Source organism: Lampris incognitus, chromosome 2, assembly GCF_029633865.1.
Source record: "Lampris incognitus isolate fLamInc1 chromosome 2, fLamInc1.hap2, whole genome shotgun sequence".
Taxonomy (NCBI): domain Eukaryota; kingdom Metazoa; phylum Chordata; class Actinopteri; order Lampriformes; family Lampridae; genus Lampris; species Lampris incognitus.
The window spans coordinates 129,447,893-129,463,604 of NC_079212.1; the positions used below are offsets into that span (position 1 = coordinate 129,447,893).

General features: G+C 49.7%; 1 pseudogene; it reads right to left on the minus strand.

Moving 5' to 3' along the window:
- Positions 1–9,604: 9,604 nt before the first annotated feature.
- LOC130106638 (uncharacterized protein K02A2.6-like) lies at positions 9,605–11,469 on the minus strand (annotated as a pseudogene).
- Positions 11,470–15,712: the final 4,243 nt, after the last annotated feature.

The window sequence follows — 15,712 nt, forward strand, 5'->3', positions numbered from 1 at the left end:
TTATGATTTCATCCATGTGACTTCAAGCCCACACTACCCCCAGAGTAATGGACAGGCAGAGAGGGCTGTTCAGATAGCCAAAAGCATATTAAGGCAGGAAGACCCTCTCCTCGCCCTGTTGACATACAGAGCTACACCCTCTTCTTCCACTGGAGCCAGTCCAGCGGAATTGCTCATGGGTAGGAGACTCAGAACCACCTTACCCACATTGCAGCATAACCTGAAACCGGCCTGGCCTAAAGAGGAACGGATCAAAACCGCTGACGCCGCAGCCAAATCGAGGCAGGCTTTCTACTACAACCGCGGGAACGGCGTGCGGACACTGCGCCCACTGAACCCGGGTGACGCAGTACTCACCAAATTTGATGGACAGAAAACATGGACAATGCCAGCAGTTGTTCACAGTCAGAGCTCCACTCCCAGATCCTACATAGTGGAGACAGCTCAAGGTGAACATTACAGAAGGAACAGGCGCCACCTGTTGGCCACACCTAAAACACTCACCTTTGTCAGCAGGGATCCTGACCATGTCACTCCAGGGGAGAGTGGAAACACGGATGAGTCCCGAGCAGCAGAAATGCCAACTTCCACACCATATGTTACTCGCTCTGGCAGGGTGAGCAAGCCAGCAATCCGGCTGGATTTGTGAGGCGTATGGACTTGTGTACTGTGGGAGATTTTTTATTTTTTTGTGAAAAGGGGGGTGATATACAGGTTAAAATTGTTGGCAGTAAATGTTCAGAGAAATGTTTAGAAAATAATCTTAGAGGGGGAGATGTAATGAATGAAAGATGTTATTACTTTGGAGGTCCTGTCACGTGTTTAACTTGACCCACTCACGGGTGTACGTGCAGTGCGTGTGACGTATACAGGAAGTGAGAAGCGCATGTTATGAAGGTTGTATGTCGGATGAACGCTAGTAAAAGCTACGCAGTTAAGAACCTACGAAGTCGGCTCGTTCTTGAATTATTCTTATGTCAGTAAGACAAGGCGTCTACGGACATTACACATCCTGTGTATAGATTACTTACCAAGCTAACTGACCCTGAGGGAGTGATCCCAATTAGGGATTTCAGTGTAGTGTTACTTTTATAATGGGAGTATGTCATGGTGTTCAAAACCTTCAAACTAGCTGTCTCGATGCGGATCTCTGTGCAGTCTAGTATCACTCTTATGTTTGGGTAGAATTCCCTGAATACTGGTGGCATTAGCTCATCTACTGCTGCTCTACTAGGCCATATTGGGAGGGTCCCTAACATTAAGAGCAAATAGTTGGCCCACATCGTACAGTTCCTGCTGACTGTGGCCGGCGACACATTGAATCGTACAGATAAATCCAGAGCAAAAAAGCCCTACCTCACACGGCACAAGAACAGGAAAAACTGATCAATCAGCGATAAATGCTCTGCATTGAAGCCAGACACAGAAATGTGTTCTAGGTTATGGCTGTTCCTTTGCATTTGAGTCCATCGCACCATGGACTCTGCAGTAGGCTGTAAAGCTAGGAAGAGTGCTTTGAGGGTGTGGTAATCCTTAAAACCAGTGTAAAACCTGATCAGATTGGACGCACACTGGAAGCGTTCTAGACCAAAACGCTCACTTTTCAGCTTTTTATTTTCATCCTCCAGGAAAGCGATGCGTTTCTTTACTGCGTCAAGCTGGTCTTCCACAGAAAGGGGCTTCATGTCGTAGTCATGATCAGGTAGAGTCGCCCAAACCTCACTGGACACATGAGGATATGTCATACATGTGGGAAGCAATATAAATTCACACATTTTCCTGTTATCAAGATGATGTGTCAGAACAGAGCTATCCACTATTGAATGATTAATGAATATAATATATATATATATATACACTACCGTTCAAAAGTTTGGGATCACCCAAACAATTTCGTGTTTTCCATGAAAAGTCACACTTATTCACCACCATATGTTGTGAAATGAATAGAAAATAGAGTCAAGACATTGACAAGGTTAGAAATAATGATTTTTATTTGAAATAAGATTTTTTTTACATCAAACTTTGCTTTCGTTAAAGAATCCTCCATTTGCAGCAATTACAGCATTGCAGACCTTTGGCATTCTAGCTGTTAATTTGTTGAGGTAATCTGGAGAAATTGCACCCCACGCTTCCAGAAGCAGCTCCCACAAGTTGGATTGGTTGGATGGGCACTTCTTTGAGCAGATTGAGTTTCTGGAGCATCACATTTGTGGGGTCAATTAAACGCTCAAAATGGCCAGAAAAAGAGAACTTTCATCTGAAACTCGACAGTCTATTCTTGTTCTTAGAAATGAAGGCTATTCCATGCGAGAAATTGCTAAGAAATTGAAGATTTCCTACACCGGTGTGTACTACTCCCTTCGGAGGACAGCACAAACAGGCTCTAACAGGTACTATTTAATGAAGATGCCAGTTGGGGACCTGTGAGGCGTCTGTTTCTCAAATTAGAGACTCTAATGTACTTATCTTCTTGCTCAGTTGTGCAACGCGGCCTCCCACTTCTTTTTCTACTCTGGTTAGAGCCTGTTTGTGCTGTCCTCTGAAGGGAGTAGTACACACCGGTGTAGGAAATCTTCAATTTCTTAGCAATTTCTCGCATGGAATAGCCTTCATTTCTAAGAACAAGAATAGACTGTCGAGTTTCAGATGAAAGTTCTCTTTTTCTGGCCATTTTGAGCGTTTAATTGACCCCACAAATGTGATGCTCCAGAAACTCAATCTGCTCAAAGAAGTGCCCATCCAACCAATCCAACTTGTGGGAGCTGCTTCTGGAAGCGTGGGGTGCAATTTCTCCAGATTACCTCAACAAATTAACAGCTAGAATGCCAAAGGTCTGCAATGCTGTAATTGCTGCAAATGGAGGATTCTTTGACGAAAGCAAAGTTTGATGTAAAAAAAATCTTATTTCAAATACAAATCATTATTTCTAACCTTGTCAATGTCTTGACTCTATTTTCTATTCATTTCACAACATATGGTGGTGAATAAGTGTGACTTTTCATGGAAAACACAAAATTGTTTGGGTGATCCCAAACTTTTGAACGGTAGTGTATATATATATATACATATTATACAATGCAGTAATCTACATGTTTGAAAAATTGTATTGTACTGACAGTAACAACTCACCTATCTCCCTCATGTTCCTCTTCATCTTCCTCCGCTATTAAGTCACCAATGCGATTACAAACAGGAGCAAATATTTTTCAATGTCAAACTTCTGTCTCCCTTCTAATGTATTAGTCACAGTGAAACTGGTCACCCCAATATTATTTAACTGGCTGTACATGGTGCAACCTCTGCAGCTCAATGCATACAGTAGGCCTACATGTACATAATGTATGTTGCAATAATAGCAGGAGGAGTAAACATTTAGCCATATGGCATCTTAATGTGGAATTTACTTGTAAACATGAGTGCACAACTGTAAACGTTACTCACTCATCTGCTGACTCGGGTGTCACCTCCCCAGCAGGTTGACCACCACGAACAGGAACCCTAAAAATACAAGCTATTAATGGCAGGTATTATGTTTCATTTCATCAACATCCTAAAATCATTTTCATGACAACATCCAGCTAATGTTGCTATAGCTCTGCATGACCTACCTGTTATGTATGCACACATCGACAGTGCTGCATTTGATTTGGTGCTGTTCTATTGTGCTGGGATCGATTGGTGATGCCTGCGGGCTCTGGGTTGTTTGATCGGGTCTGCCTTTGATGCTGCGTCAGTCTAAATAAAGAATGCCACGGAGAGGTTGTGTCGAGCGACAGAGCTGTGTCCTGACGTGATTTCTAAACTTAATATTGGCGACGAGGATGGCTGATATCTCCCTCCCACCACCTGCCCCCTTCCTGGCATTACCTGGCGAGCCTCCGGTACCATGGACTCGCTGGCTACATAGTTTTGAAAATTACATCATCGCCTCAGGGCTCGACGACGTGAGCCAGGCTAGAAAGACGGCTCTGTTGCTACACTGCTTGGGAGCAGAGGGTCATCGTGTGCTCGGGTCTCTGGGGAACGTCACAAGCTTTGCCGAAGCTGTGGGACTTATGAGCACCCATTTCGCTGCTCCACAGAGTGCCCTCCTTCGGCGATTTATATTCCGTCAGCGACACCAACTGCCTGGTGAGTCTGTGCGGCAGTACGTAGCTAATTTGCGAGGGCTAGCTAGCTCATGCAAGTTTGGCGCGCTTCAGGACGAGATGGTTCGCGACCAGCTAATCGAACACACCAACAACGCAAAGGTGCGTGAGACTCTCCTGCTGGAAAAAGACGGTCTGCTGCTGTCCACAGCAATTACCATCGCACTACAGGTTGAGGTAGCAGCTGAGTGTGCTGCTATGCTAAATACACAGCAAGTGGCCACCTCCAGTCAAGCTGCCAACGACTCCTCCCTCTACTCACGGCTGCCCCTCGGGACGCAACCCAGCCAGAGCGAGGCGGGCGCCGACTCCACTGGGGACGTCTTGCAACTGCAACGACGGCGTTCTCGGCCCCGCCCTCGACAGTCCTGTGGTAACTGTGGATCTCGGTCTCATGTTTCAAGGGCTCAGAACTGCCCTGCCCGTGGCCAGACATGCCGTAGCTGCGGTAAGCACAATCACTTTGCCAACGTCTGTCGATCTTCCCCGGCTGGGTCAGAGGGCCACACCCCCCAGTCTTCAACCGCCGTCATTCACAAGGTGAGCTCTGCGCCAGTGTCATTCAAATCATGCACAGTCAACATTAATGATGTGTGCATTCCCCTGCTGTTGGACACCGGTGCAAGTGTGTCTCTCCTGAATGTTGATACCTACAGTCAATTTTTCGGTTCACTGCCACTGTCCGCACCCTCAGCTGTCCTCTGTGGGTATGGTGACTCCAAAATCGATCTGGTTGGCTCTCTCCAACTGACTGTCCGCTATGGAACCAAGCTGGTGCCTAATGCAGTTTTTCATGTGGCACGCCGTGGGGCCAACCTGATGGGCCTGGACCTGTTCTCCGCTCTGGGGTTCTCCCTCTTAGACACAAGGGGGGCAGCAATCCTGACTGTCGCCACACCTTGGCAGCAGAAGTGGCCATCGCTGTTTAGGCTGGGCTGCCTCTCCGCCTTCACCCATCAACCTCTCCTCAACCCTGCTGTGAAATCTGTCATCCAACCACTGCGCCGCATCCCGTTGGCTCTCCGTGATGGGGTCTCCGCCGAGCTGCAACAACTGCTGGAAGCTGGCATCATTGAACCGGTGGACGCGTCACCTTGGGTCTCAAACCTCGTGGTGGCTAAGAAGAAGTCGGGGGGCCTGCGTGTCTGCGTCGATCTACGTGCAGTAAATAAGGCAGTGGTCCCTGATAAGTATCCACTGCCCACCTCAGAAGAACTCACTGCTCAGTTCTATGGCTCTGAGGTGTTCTCCAAGCTCGACCTCAGACAGGGGTACTTACAGGTGCCCCTCCACCCCAGCAGCCGAAACCTCACAGCCTTTGTGACACATGCAGGAGTGTTTCGCTACACCAGGATGCCTTTCGGTCTCAGCTCCGCCCCTAACTGCTTCCAGAAAATCATGGTCTCCGTGCTGGCTGGCATACTGGGCGTGGCCATTTATCTGGACGATATAGTGGTACACGGGCCCACCAGTGAAATCCACGACAAGCGCCTTAACATGGTCTTCGCAGCCCTGTCCAAGCACAAGCTAACTGTCAATGCTGAGAAATGTGTCCTCTCTGTGCCAGCCATCGACTTCGTGGGGTTCCGGCTGTCAGCGAGCGGTGTAACTCCACTACAATCCAACGTGGACGCCATTCAGGCCATCCCTGAGCCCAGCTCGGCCGCCCAGGTCGCCTCCTTCCTGGGTATGACAAGTTACTACCTGAGGTTTCTTCCCCAGTACTCTGCGACCACAGCCCCCCTGCGCCAGCTGCTGCATAAGGACGAGCCATGGGTGTGGTCAAAGGCATGCAGTGACGCTGTGCGTGATCTCAAGACTCAACTGACTTCACCACCAGTGTTGGCTCACTTCAACATCTCCAGCTCCACCTTTGTGACCTGTGACGCATCAGCCACAGCGATAGGGGCCGTGCTGTCTCAAACCCAGAACGGTGTGGAGAAGCCCATTGCCTTCGCCTCCCGTGCCCTCAACCTGACCGAGCAGCGGTACTCCGTGGGTGAGCGTGAGGCGTTAGCCTGTATCTGGGCTTGTGAAAGGTGGCACCTCTACCTCTATGGCCGCTCCTTCACCCTCAGGACAGATCACCAGGCCCTGACAGCGCTGCTGTCCACATCTGGGACAGGCCACAAACCCCTGAGGCTGCACCGCTGGTCTGACCGCCTCCGCCAGTACAACTTCAGCCTGCAGTTCACCCCAGGCAGAGACAATGTTGTCGCCGACCTGCTCTCTCGCTCTGTCTCCACCCCAGCTCCACAGACGGACACTGACTGTGTGGAAAAGGACATTGTCCAAATGCTACACACACCCCTCCAGGCCACTGTCTCTCTGCAGGAGCTGAGGGCAGCCTCCGAACAGGACCCTGTCCTCTCCCAGCTCCGCACCTACATCCAGAACGGCTGGCCTCACAAGGTCCCAGAGGAGCTGGCTGCGTTCGCCCGAGTCAGACAGGAGCTCTCCTGCTGGAACGACACCTGCGTGGCACGTGGGTTTTGCACAGTGGTCCCAGCTGCTCTCCGTGCACGTGTTTTGAATACGGCGCATGAAGGCCACCTGGGCATTGTGAAACTGAAACAGCGCTGCCGAGACCTGGTGTGGTGGCCGGGGATAGACAGAGATATTGAGGCTCTGGTGAAGGACTGTTCTGCCTGCCTTGTGAGTGGCAAGACTGGCCACCAGGCTCCCCCACCCCTGCAACCTCTCGCCTGGCCCTCTGAGCCCTGGGAACACCTGCAGTTGGACATTTGTGGTGAGATCCATGGAGTTCCCCACCACCAACGCTTCATGGTGGTCGCCTACGATCTACACTCAAAATGGCCTGAACTCACCACTTCCGGCACTGTGACCTCACAGATCATCATCGACTTCCTGGACTCTCTTTTCTCTCGCTGGGGCCTCCCAAAGGCCATCACCACTGACAACGGCCCTCAGCTGGTCTCTGCTGAGTTCACTGCTTATCTCGAAAGCAAGGGAATCCGTCATATACGCGCTGCGTACTACCACCCCCAGGCCAATGGCGGCGTTGAACGTTTTCACCAGTCACTAAAGAACGGCCTCAGAGCACACATGGCCCAAGGGTGCTCTTTCACGCAGGCCATCCGTCACACTCTGCTACACTATCGGGCCACACAGCACTCGACCACAGGCGTCTCCCCAGCCTCTCTCATGCTAGGCCGGGAACTGTGCATGCCCCTTGACAGGCTCCGCCCCTCCACACCTCAGGCACCTCCCTCTGGGGTCAGAGCCTCAGTCACTCGTCAGCAGACGCGGATGAAGCAACGGTTTGACCAGTCAAAACGAACCAGGGTGCCAGACATCAATGTGTCAGACTGGGTCAGGGTCCGCAGGCCCCATAGGGACAATAAAATGGCTTCATACTGGTCTCTCCTCTCCAAGTCACCCGTCAGCTGGGCCCAGCCACTTACCTCCTCAGCGATGGCACTCGGTGGCACTCCAGTCGTCTACGGAAGGTGTCAGCTCCGCCACACACAGCTGGTGACACAACCATAGCCATTCCCTCAGCATGGCGAGATGCCCCGGGGCTTCATGCAGCTCCTACACGGGCCCCAGACATTTCTGGGCCTCAGCTCCCCCTGCCATCTCCCTCCCCACCTCGGCCTGCCCAGCCTCAGGCCGCCCCGCGACCTGTTCGCACACGTTTACGCCCTGGCCACCTAGAGGACTTTGTGTCAACCTTTCATGTTTGAAATCCTGCCGGGGGGGGGGGGGGGAATGTTATGTATGCACACATCGACAGTGCTGCATTTGATTTGGTGCTGTTCTATTGTGCTGGGATCGATTGGTGATGCCTGCGGGCTCTGGGTTGTTTGATCGGGTCTGCCTTTGATGCTGTGTCAGTCTAAATAAAGAATGCCACGGAGAGGTTGTATCGAGCGACAGCGCTGTGTCCTGACGTGATTTCTAAACTTAATACTACCGTGATGTCTGTCTGCTAGTAAAGTTAGTAAACGTAGCTACCTCCTCGGCGTAGGTTGATTTGACCATGGGAAAGTGGTCGGTAGAGTTCCGGGTTTCAGTTTTGTCAGCCCAAGAAACGTCTTGCGAAAACAGTCCTCGGTGAAGTGCTTTGAGCACACCCTGGTGTTGTCTGTGATCTATAATGACAAATGAGCTATCCAGCCAGCTAGCTACGTAAAGGTGAAGGTATTGGTAGTTACCTTAAAAAGTGGCCCTGTAACCCTCTTAATTTTCACCACCCATGCCTTACGGGTGTGCAGGCGTTTGGGGAAGCGGTGAAACGTCAAGGATTTATCTCTTTCCCTTCTTTGATAGGAGTTGCAGGATGGTACACAGCAGTACGACATGTTGCTTCCAGCAGTGTTTTCAATGAAGTAAGAAGGGGCGTGGCTAAATTCCCACCGCTTGGTTTTTTTTTAATCCAAGATGGCCACGGCGTGAAATGGGCGTATATATTACAACCCTTTCCCCCAGTCAACAAAATCTGCCAAGCGGCGTGGAGGGTGCCGGTCTCTTGCTGGACGCTGTAGAGGGGTAGTGGGCACAGGAATGGACACAGGACCAGAGGGATCTTCAACAGACCTGCTGGTCTCTGGTCGTGGCGTTTAGGACGAGGTAGACTCGAGCGGCCCATCTTCAGGTGACTGCTCACCAGGAACAATGGATTCTCCAGCAACCACATCCGTGTGTGCAGTCGCTCTACCACGCAGCTGATCCACGTGGTGTCAATGCATTTGCCCATCAGGAGTCTGCACTCTATATGAAACTGGGCCAGTAGGATCGGCTATCATGCCAGGGACCCATTTGTGTCCCCCAGTGTAGCTCCTCATGTACACAGTGTCCTGTGGCCTAAAACATCTGTTTGGGCCTTGCAGCTTTTCTGCATTCACCTCCTGCTTGAGGTGCATCTCATTTTCATAGTCAGGATGAAAGCGGTTCATGAGAAGCTCGGCAGGGCTCTTTCCTGTTGCTGAATTGGGAGTCACATGCTGTGACAGCAGAAACCTAGCCAGGCGTGTCTGCCAGTCACCGATAGTGATCCTAGACAGGGCATCCTTGGTTGTCTGGACCATACGTTCTGCTTGGCCATTTGAACGAGGATGGTAAGGGGCCGTAGTCACTGCTCTGATGCCATTCCGTCTGGCAAACTCTTTGAATTCTTCCAATGTGAAGGCCGCACCGTTGTCAGAAACAATGACATCTGGCAACCCGTGAGTTGCAAAGAGGAGCCTCAGTGTGCTGATCACTGCAGAGGAGGACATTGAACTCACCATGGCAACCTCTAACCACTTAGAGTGTGAGTCCACAATTATGAGAAATGTCTTCCCCTGGAATGGACCAGCAAAGTCAATGTGTAGCCGGGACCCTTTCTTAGTTGTCCACTCCCAAGGGTGCAGCTGTGCTGTTGGTGGTGCATGACGAGTTCTCTGGCAGGTTTCACAGGATTTTACTGTCTGTTCTATTGCTAAATCCATACCTGGCCACCAGGCATAACTCCTCCCCAGGCCCTTCATAAGCACAATGCCTGGGTGTGCATCATGCAGCATGGCTAGTACCTCCTCCCTCGCCAGGTTGGGAATAACTACACGACTCCCCCATAATAGGCAGTCCTTGTGTTCGGACAGTTCATGGCGCCGGGTGAAAAACGGCTTGAAATGGCTGTCAGGTGTATCCACTGGCCAGCCATGAAGGACCCAGCGCAGCACCCGGGACAGAACTGGATCCTTCCAAGTAAGGGCGGCAATGTGTTTTGCATTCAGTGGGGCTTCAGGCGCCATTTCCAGTAAGAGCACCTCCATGGGTGGAGGGGTCTCACGCATACCAGCGGGCAGTGGTAATCGACTGAGGGCATCAGCATTTGCTAGCTGTTTGCCAGGGCGGTAGCACAATTCGTAATCGTAGGCCCCAAGAAGAACACTCCAGCGTAGCATGTGTGGGGACAGGACAGGTGGCATGGGCTCAGAGTGGTGTAGCAGGCCCAAAAAAGGTTTGTGGTCAGTAAAAACCACAAAGTGGCGACCAGCAAGGTACTGGTGAAATTTTTTGACTGCAAAAATGACCGCCAAGGCCTCCTTATCTATTTGGGCATAATTTCTTTCAGTGAAGGATAGTGTCCTCGAGGCAAAGACGATGGGAGCCTCCCAGCCATCGGACTCCATACGGAAGAGCAGCGCCCCCAAGCCATAAGGCGAAGCATCACAAACAATGGCTAACTTGCTTTGTTTCATCATAGTGCGTGAGCACGCCATCAGCCTGAAGCAGTTGTTTTGCAGCAGTGTAAGCTTTTTCATGTGCGTCAGTCCACTGCCAGGGTGCAGACTGATCCAGGAGGCGGTGCAGCGGTTCTAAGATGGTAGCCTTGTTTGGCAAAAAACAGCTGTAAAAATTGAGTAGGCCTAGGAATGACTGAAGCTCCGTTTTGTTCCGGGGTGAAGGCGCCTTCTGAATAGCCTCAACTTTCTCCATAGTCGGCTGCACGCCATCCTTCTCCACACGAAAACCTAAAAATTCAACTTGGTCAGCAGCAAATACACTCTTCTCCTTCTGTAGCCGCAATCCTGCTTCTGTGAATCATTCCAGCACTGCACGAAGATGGTCATTGTGCTGGTCAACAGTGTTTCCCGCTATTAAGACATCATCCAGGTACGGTTGCATGCCTGGTATACCGGCGAGGAGTGTATCCATGAAACGCTGAAATATGGACACAGCTGTCGATACTCCAAACTGCAGGCGGCGGGCCCGAAACAGCCCGCGATGGGTGTTTATAGTGAGAAGCTCTGCAGCCTCGTCGTCCAGCACCAGCTGCTGGTAAGATTGTTTGAGGTCCAATTTACTGAAAAGCACCCCCCCTGCCAGTCTGGAAAACAGTTCAGCCACCGTAGGAATGGGGCATACATCAGGTTTCACAACTGTATTCACAGTGCAGCGATAGTCACCGCAAATTCTTAAGCTGCCATCCTTTTTAACTACTGGTACGATGAGTGTGGCCCACCTTGAGTGTCTCACGGGTTCAAAAATACCCTGAGCTACTAGCTTGTCAAGCTCCTCATCTAGCTTTGGCCGAAGGGCAAAGGGCACCGAACGTGCTTTAAAAAAACTTGGGTGATGCTGTCGTATCAATATCAATAGAAATTGGAGGGGTTCGTGAAGCCCCGAGCCCGAGGTCCTGGAAGACTTCTGCGTATTCCGTTAAGATGGAGTCCACGGATTGTAAGCATACTCGGCGTGCCCCCATTACAGAAATGCCTAGTGCCTCAAACCAGTCCCTGCCCAGTACACTTGCCCCCTGACCTTGAACAATAATCAGTGGCAAGGTCTTGTGATTGCCTTGATACTGCACATCCACAAAAATCTTCCCATTAACTTGTAGTTCTGCTTGTGACCATTGTCTAAGCACACTACTGTCCTTGTGCAGTAAAGGCAGCTGGTCAGGCCACAAGGTGTTGTAACTGCCCTCACTGATCAAGGAACATGCGGCTCCAGAGTCCACCTCCATTACATGTGTTTTGTTATTCGGGATCACAGTGGCTTGATATGGCTTTTTTACGTGAGCATACAGCTGCCTGCCCATGATGTAAATGTCATATTCCTCTTCTTGTTGCCTAACAGTGTGTGCGTGTTGTTCGGCTTGAGGAACTGTGTCAGAAGAATCTGCTGATGCAACATCCCTGCTCTTTTTAAAACAAACACGAGAAATGTGCCCCCTTTTTTTGCAATAGTGGTGTAACCGGTTATTTTCTTGCCCGGTGCAGGATTCGGTGCGGGGTGTACTGCACCACAAGGCGACATCACTAACCGCTCGGCTAAAGGGTCAGAGCCGTTAGCTAGGGGCTAACGTGTCTTATTAGTAGTTTACAGTCGTCACCCTCCCCTGAAGCGCGCCCTCGCGCTTTGTTATTCCCGCGCTCCGAAGAGACTTCTGAGGATCTGCACACTTCCGGATCCCACCGCTGCCACCAATGTAACCGGTTATTTTCTTGCCCGGTGCGGAATTCGATACGGGGTGTACTGCACCACAAGGCGACATCACTAACCGCTCGGCTAAAGGGTCAGACCCGTTAGCTAGGGGCTAACGTGTCTTATTAGTAGTTTACAGTGGCATACAGCAGAGGTAAATATGCAATGTTGTTGGTTGTGTGTGCCTCCACAACGAAAACATGGCTTTGCACCACCTTCTGCTACTGTTTGTTTCACTTTCAAAACAGTTTGATTTTGTGCAGTCTGATGAACTTCTGCTGGCTGTGGTGGTCCCAGCTGGTCTGGTTGTAGTATTCGCGCATTTAACGTGGCTGTTTCCGCTGCAAGGGCTTTCTCCTCTGCTGCTTTGAATGTGAGTTCCTTTTCAGCCAGCAGGTGGCGGTGCAGCGCTTCATCTAGCACCCCACAGACAATTCTGTCACGCAGCATGGCTTCCAGTTGGTCACCAAAAGCGCAATGCACTGAGAGTTTACGGAGTTCAGCAATGTAGCTGGAGATTCCTTGGCCTTGCTTTTGTTTGAAACTGAAAACGCTGAACAATTTGTGACGGAGGAGGACTGTAGTGGCGCTTCAAGGCCGATACTAAGTTTTCATAGGTGACGGCCGTAGGAAGGACGGGAGCGACCACCGAACGTAGTGTAGAATACGTTGCAGCACCACAGACGCTAAGCAAAATAGCGCGTTTCTTCTCCTCCCCATCTACTCCATTTGCCAGGAAAAAACATTCCAGTCTCTCAATATACTCCTCAATGGCATTGCCGGAGCCTTCATCAAACTCTTCTATGCGACCCAGCGTGGTCATGGTGATGTCGTTAGGCTACTCACAGATTCCTCAAAGCTGTAGTAGAATATCAGAGGTTGCTTATTTCCATCAACCAATTGTTTAGAACTGTTGGGAGTTCAGATCCGCTTCGTCGCCAGTATAAGATTCGACTTAGAGACGAGAGAGACATTGGTTGTAAACGAACTCTTTATTTAGAACTGAGCAAAGTTAGGATACTCAGCCATCAGCCTACATCTGCGCTCCCTCCAGTCCGGCTCATACTTAACATTACTTCCTAGTCTCGTCTCGCGAGAGCCCCCCATCAAAGACTAACCGGAGAGCATGCGTATTAATATAAGTCCCAATACATTACACTTCCAATCAAATTCTTTCCATAACTGAGTCCCAACCCCACTGGGACATCTAGAGCATATGTTTCTCCAAAGGTCATCGCACACTACCGTATTCATGTCCACTTCCCATTCTCCTTTGATACGTAGAGTGTTATCTGACATGTCTAACGTCAGCTTTTTGTAAATATGGGATATTTGTTTTTGTTTTGTTTTTTTTGTTAATACAAGGTGTTCAAACAGATGTATAAAATGGGTTTCAACATTGGTTGGTTCTCTTTTAATATTATCCCAGTCTGTACTTTTTTGTGCTATAGTGATGGTTTGGACATGTGTGGAAGAGAGATACTGGGTGTATTGGGAGAAGGATGCTGAATATGGAACTGCCAGGGAAGAGGAAAAGAGGAAGGCCAAAGAGGAGGTTTATGGATGTGTTGAGGTCATGCAGGTGGCTGGTGTGACAGAGGAAGACGCAGAGGACAGGAAGAGATGGAAACAGATGATTCACTGTGACGACCCCTAACGGGAGCAGCCGAAAGCAGTAGTAGTAGTAGTAGTAGTATTAGTAATAGTAATAGTAGTAGTAGTCGTAGTAGTCGTAATAGTGGTGTCTAATTTGTAGATATCTATATAGGTCACTCAAGGGTAAAGAAAACTTGTCTTGAAGTTGCAAAAAAGGTTTGAATATATTGCCATCAAACAGTTGGTTAAGTGTATTCATCCCACTCTCAGTCCATCTTCTATAAGCATTATCACACATGGGTGGGAGAAACTCTACATTTCCTACTTACGGGCATCACCCATGACAGTTGTAACGCCCTTTAGCTGCTTTTGGACTAAAGTCCAGACCTTCAATATGTGTTCGATCCAGATATATTTTTTTTTTCCGAGACTGGTGACTGAGAAAAGGGAGAGTATACAGTGATATTCCTGGTAAGGAATTTTTTTGTCCCCCAATAGAAACCCATCCACTCTTTAAATCCTTGAAAATCCAGGCCACCACTGCTCGGAGTTGAGCCGCCCAGAAGTAAAGTCTCGGTCGGGGCGCTTGTTCGGGGGGGAGGAGGGACTCGGGGAATAGCGTGATCCTCCCATGCGCTACTTCCCCCTGGCGAAACTCCTCACTGTCAGGTGAAAAGAAGCGGCTGGCGACTCCACATGTATTGGAGGAGGCATGTGGTAGTCTGCAGCCCTCCCCGGATCGGCAGAGGGGGTGGAGCAGCGACCGGGACGGCTCGGAAGAGTGGAATAAATGGCCGGATACAAATGGGGAGAAAGGGGGGGGGAATCCCCAAAAAACAAAACAAATTCACATACATCACATGGCCATTTTGAGAGAGAAAATCTACTGTATGCTTTCTCTCTCTCCTCCAGAGGACAACATACATTATGATCAAAACCCTCCAATTTGAGTATTTAATACAGGGGTACCCTGATGCTGAGATCTATGTGACATAGGCAAAGCACATGGTGTCCAACGGACCAATAAAATACAAGGTGAACAGACCTTGTGGTGAGCAGTTTGACGCAGGTGTAGTTCGGTCTAAGAAAATAGTTCCTACATGAAACTGCTCACAACAAGGTGTGTGGATTATGTTGAGTAACTGGGTCATAATTCCTGGAAAGCGACGTTGATGTTGAGTATTTCAAATGTACTCTTTTGGCGCTTTGGGCAACACAAGCCATCCAGTCCCAGTGTATTCAAGAGAAGGCAGACATCTCTACGGCCGGTATCTCCAAAACCCACCAACTCACACCAAAACGATCGAGATAGATAAACAGCGCTGCGGGTAAGAGGGGAAATGTGTCTTTGATTTTGGGGTGAACTGTCCCTTTAAGGAGAAGTGAGGACACCCGCTGATTTCCTCTCGCCAATTAATCCATCCTATGCTCCTCTGTCTGGGCTGCCCACCACTTCCCTCCGAGGGGGGTTTTGCTGAGCACGTGCTCTTTCCTCCGGCCCTGGACCCAATGTCTCTGTCATTTCAGCCACACAAGGCACCGATTTATAGAAAACATTCGAAGCAGAGGGACCGAAAGTGTGGTAAGATCTCGCAGAGATAAGCCCTTATAATTTCTATTGAGTTATGTTTTGTTTGTTTTTTTCTATTTCACTGCCTACAGTCTAACCTGTCCACCCACCAAACTACCCAGGAAAAGTGAGAGTTGGGAAAAGAGATGAAGGGAACAGGAAAGGAAGAAAAGGGAGAAGATGGCCTTGTGAGAGAGACGGGAGGCTGTGACATTTGTAGGGGTGAAGGAGAGGTGATTTGCTTGTTGCAAATGGTCGAATGTTGACATTTCTCTGAGGGCTGTTGTGAGAGAATGAGGGTCGTGGTGGAGGAAGGGACTGGAAGGAATCTGGTGTGGTAGTAGGGTGCAAACCGTGTTGAGCCATGGGGGAACTCGGCTGCATGTGGGAAGCAAAAAAGCCCCCTGAAAACATAATTTGGAAAATTTCAGGGGGGGTCTCTGAAATATTAATTACCAAG